Below are 5637 nucleotides of genomic sequence, written 5' to 3'. Positions count from 1 at the left end.
TCTCTCTTGGATAAGTTTACCCTTCTTTCCCCTGAGCAAGACATAAATAATCTTCACATCGGAACAGGAACGAAGAAGTTTTTCCAAGAGCACTAAAAAAAATATACATATATATTTTAAGTACCTATATTCCATTAATTCTGGCATTCACCCTTCAAGGGTGTTCTTGGCCATCATTTAAAATTATGGACAAATGAAAGGTGAAAATTCAGATATTAATTTAATTTAAATAGGCAAATTTAAAAATTATAATGAAAATTGGAGTCGAGTTCAGACTTAGAAGAGATGAGATGTTGAATGGAGGGGAGGCAATTTTAGATAAGGCTTGATAGAAGAGAGGATACAAACAAACAAATAAAATCCAGACTGCTTTCCAGAACCACCAAGGTATTAGTGTACAAAACACTAAATTAGACCAGTGCTTGCGTACGCAGCCGAGACGTGGGTTCTAACTAAGAAGAATGAGCGAGCACTGGATGTTTTTGAAAGGAAAATTTTGAGGCGCATCTTCGGACCGGTTCTAGAAAATGGATTTGGGCGCAGACGTTATAACAATGAGCTCTGTACTCTGTTTAAGGAGCTAAACGTCACAAAGTTCATAAAACTGGGAAGACTTCGGTGGCTAGGTCATGTGGAGAGAATGACCGAGCATCAATAACCAAAGTCCCTGCTGAGCTCAAGACCGATAGGGAGAAGGAGCCTGGGAAGGCCAAGGTTAAGATGGAGCGACAACGTCCTCAAAGATTTGTCTGCCTTGGAGCTTCGAAACTGGAGAGAGCTGGCGCGGGACCGAGATGAGTGGAGGAAGACTCTTGAGGAGGCCAAGACCCACCAGGGGTTGTAGAGCCAAAAGTGATGATGATGATGATGAGAAGAGAGGATATTTGTTTAGAGATGGACAACCAAAAAATATGTCATCTAAAGTTCCCACTTCTAGACCACAGAATGTACAATCTGGGGAGTCAAGGACGTGAATTTTAAAAAGATGGTAAGGAACGGAACAATATCCGATCCTCATTCGAATGAGTGAAGAAATTTCTTTTTTGGAAAACTGGGGGAATTGCTGAAACCACGGTTTTGATGGGATAGTCCTTTGTATTGAGGTCTAGCAGGCTCCCTTGTATTGACTAGCAATGTGCCAATACTCTGCCCAAACATTGCGGGATCTATCTTTGATGATGGAAAAAATGTCAGATAGGGGAATGTCGTTTACGATTAGGTACCTATATTCATATCTGCGCGGCCTTATATGTAAGAAAATAACTTTAATTAGGATATGAGATCAAAATACCAACTGTGCTATTTAATTAATTTGTGTTTCTTATTAAAAAAATGATACAGCATTAAATAACTATATTTTTCACGAGGCCATTTTTAGCTTCAACTTTGGCAATCATTTTTTAGTTAATGTTCATTATTTAAAACGATATTTTTCTCTACCATGGAGATATAATAAAATACTTATTTTTTCATTGTTTAAAAAACATAATGCTGGGCTTAAATTTAAATTATAAACGACAGATATACGTTGGAATAACAATTTGTCTTGCATGAATATAAAATTTCGATCGAAAAACATTTTTTTTTATAAATTCTTAACGATGAGTAATATTTTTTTAAATTAACTTTTACTCACAAAAACATTGTCAAAGTTTCATCTAAAATCGTGAAAATTAATGGTTTATATTTTATAATTGTTGGGAAGTAAGAGCTTCACAGATGCAGTCATAGAGGGCAGTGCATAGAGCTTGCTTGAAAGTCCGCAAGATGGCAGCCAATAGCCAGTAGTCGCCAGGGCCAGTGGGAATGCTCCCAGAAAAACAAAGTGTTACAGATCTCAATTAGCCAGCTTCCATTTAGGTCGACTATCGAGTCACCATTGCAATACGCGAAGGATTAATAAATCCCCGATTTATTACAAAGAACAAATTATTTATAATCTCCTTCCACGACGAGTTGGAGAACTGTTTGTGGGAACACAACAATAATTTAAAACATAATAAATAAAGGAGCACGTGCTAGATATTTCCTATATTTTTTTATTAAAAAAATAATTACGTAGTTTGGTCAAGTATTTTGGCGTCAAATTAAAATTTGAATTTTGTATGAAAAAAGTCGCTCATCTCAGAAGAAGCAAATGGTTATGAATATTTTAAAATTTATATAATACAATTCATTTTCATGCATATTTTGGCATTTTCAATGTATATTCTGGAATTGTTGATGTTTGGCAATTTTGATATAATTTATTATATTTTGGCATTTGAAAGCATATTTAATGATGACATCGTTAAAGCATATTTTTGCATTTTCAGTGCATATTTTTGCATTATTATTATAGGAGCATGGCATTCCAAAGTGGGGTATGTTGTGAGGCTGAAGGTTTTGGAGAGCGGAAGTAGATTGGAAAGAAGAATGATGGTGAGTATCTGGCTACTCAGATCTGGTCACCAAACACAACTACAACTATTTCAAGAAATATTTCATCTCTAAATGATGGTCTTAGACCAGGGCGATACTGAGAGTATCTTCCACTCTGGCACGTGCCGTAAGTATACCATACCTATATTATTTTAAATGAATACATTCTGAAATGACACAAATTAATTCAATAAAATTTACTTGCGCACGCCGGGATTTGAACCCGCGACCTTCGGCTTGCTAGTCGAGAGCTTTACCCCTCGACCACGGAGGCCATCATACCTATTTGCATCAATTTTTAGTGTTACATGTACCACCACCACGGCTGCCACTGAAATGTAGTTCTTGAAACTAAATGAAAAATTACTGCCAACCTTACGCTGTTTCGCAGCAATTAGTGGATAGTGGAACGAAGCACCCATGACACTTTGTGATTATATTCTTATGGTTAATTTTCTTAAATAGAAAATTACATGTAATACGTTACTACTCATTGACAAGGAGAAACAAAAACACATTACACTTGAAATACACTTGATAAAAGTACACTTGAAATTATAGATAATAGACACAAGTAAGGAGGGCCATGAACCAGTATGGAATCAAACTATACTACAGGGTTTTCCAATAAGAGGTATTATTTTGAATAGCCCGCTATTTCGGTAGATGTTACTTTTGAAGCTGTCATTTTTTAACATTTGACAAGTAGAAACTACGCCATTAATAAAAATGGAACGATACACGATTCAACAACGCATTGAAATTATTAAAATTCACTTGAGTGAATCAAATGCAAATCATCTTGAGTGATGAGGCCCATTTCCACCTCGGTGGTTTCGCCAACAAGCAAAATTGTCGCATCTGGGGCTCGGAAAACCCAAGAGTTATTGTTGAAAAGCCTCTCTATCTTCAACGTGTGACTGTTTGGTGCAGTTTATGGTCCGGCGGAGTCATTGGTCCTTACTTTTTCGAAAATGAGGCTGAAGCAACAGTTACGGTGAATGGATTGCGCTATCGAGAGATGATTAATGATTTTTTATGGCTGGAATTGGATGGTATTGATCTGGACAACGTTTACTTTCAACAAGACGGCGCTACGTGCCACACAAGCAACGAAACCATTGATCTTTTACGATTGAATATCAAAATAACACCTCTTATTGGAAAACCCTGTATTAGCAAACCACATCTACATACACGGAGAAAATGAGTATTGCAAATTTATTAAGAATCTCTTCAAATTATTCGTAATCTTGTGAAAAACGGGATTTCAGGCCGTTTTCTGATAAACTTTTAGTAAATTCCTTATATTTCAAAACGCGTGTTCATGCACCTGCATTTTCCTTGATAATATATATATTATAATGACGAAATGCAAAAATATTAGAATTTTTATAAAAACGTATTTTACTGAAAGTTTATTAGGAAACCTGTCAATTCATTTTTAAGGGTCTGCAATCCCGTTTTTAACCGAATAACGAATAATTTGAAGAGATTCTTAATCAATTAGCAGTACTCATTTTTTTCACAGCGGCGCGTGCTTTTATTTCGTCCTACACACCAAACGCATACCGGTTTGATAAGTGCAGTTTAGTCTGAACTCAGCGACAGTCGGTACGTTTCCATGCCATATCACTCTGAGTTTATGCTATCTGTGACCTCAAATCTCTAGTAATAACTAATACCCTAAATATTGGCTACTTATCCAAGTAAATGTAGGTTATTTGAAGGGTTAGATAAACGTAGATGCCACGTTAGATAAATGTATCGCAATTATTATTATTTGATAATGTTCTCTTTGTTTGTGTTATCTGTGCTTGAAACTAATGAGAATATAGGAATCGTTGAGGTATTATTTAAACTCGAGACTTGTATGATTTGCGTGATGCTGCGCGGAACAAGTCTCCATGGGCCTTACAGACCATTCAATTTAGTTGATTGTAGTGAAACTAGTGAAAGTAGTGAAACTGACCTTTTTATGTGTTTTGCTATTCTTTTTGTCTAATTTGTAATCTTCTCCATAATGTATTGGTGAATAACCGTTTTACGGAGAACATGAAAAAAAAAAAAAAAAAAAAAAAAATTGGTTGTATCAATCTGCTTGAGTTGAACGTAAAATTGAACCATGAACAGAGAAAACTCACTGATTTGAATTTATTAAAAATCTGATCAAATCATTTGTTTTCCTGTTAAAAACGCGATTGGTTGCTTATAATGAATGAATTGACAAATATAACAAAATAACAGCACAGCACGAATATGTTATGATATATATGTTATGATAATATAACAACAACAATTATCACAAGTCTGAAGTTTGTCATTTCGCTCCCTAATAATCTTATATTTTCTTCTAAAAACATCGACCCTTATCCTACAATTTTTATACCAGCTGATAATATTCGTAGAAGTGCATTAAAATACGAAAGTGAGTGCTTGTCTGGAGTGTAAAAAGTGCTAAATCTAGAGTTTTAGTTATTCTTCAAAAATCTTCAAGATACCCACAGTATTGTAACCTATTGCAGCCACAAGCCAAACATAAGATGGATACAACCTGCAAATATTGCGTTAAGCAGCTGAAAGTGGCTGAGTGTATAAAGTGTTCAACTTGCAAATGCACCATCCATTTCGAATGCGCTGATATTCCGGCAAGTGTTTTTAAACGTATGTCGCAAGGTAAAAAGGATGCGTGGGAGTGCAATAATTGTATCCAAACCCTGGACAATTTAGATACACAATCCTGCTCCTCAGATCAAAGCAACATACTCCTAACTGTTGAGATTAGAAAAATGGCGCTACAAATCGAAAAAATGAGCAGTAAAATGGCGGAATTCGAAAAAGTCATCATTTATAATAATAATGTCATGGAAGATTTTTCAAGTAATATGAAATCTATAAACGAAAAATTAGCTAAAGTTGATAAGCTAGAAATGGAGGTCTCAGAATTAAAACAAACAGTTTACATGTTAGAGAGGGGAAACAACGAAAGGGACCAGGAACTACTATCTAACAATATAGAAATACATGGAATGCCTGAGACCACCAACGAGAATCTACCTACCATGATGTCGAATATCGCAACAGTTATTGGATGCCCTCTCCATCAAAGTGACATTGAATACGTTAGCAGAATCAGTAAGCGCCATCGTACACAAGCCACGACAGATGGACGTCCGGGTAACATAATCGCCAAATTCACCTCCCGCAAGAAGAAGG

The sequence above is a fragment of the Hesperophylax consimilis genome, chromosome 27 (assembly GCF_061612785.1).
Source record: "Hesperophylax consimilis isolate HC1 chromosome 27, BYU_Hcon_1.0, whole genome shotgun sequence".
Lineage (NCBI taxonomy): Eukaryota > Metazoa > Arthropoda > Insecta > Trichoptera > Limnephilidae > Hesperophylax > Hesperophylax consimilis.
This window is presented reverse-complemented; position numbering follows the sequence as displayed.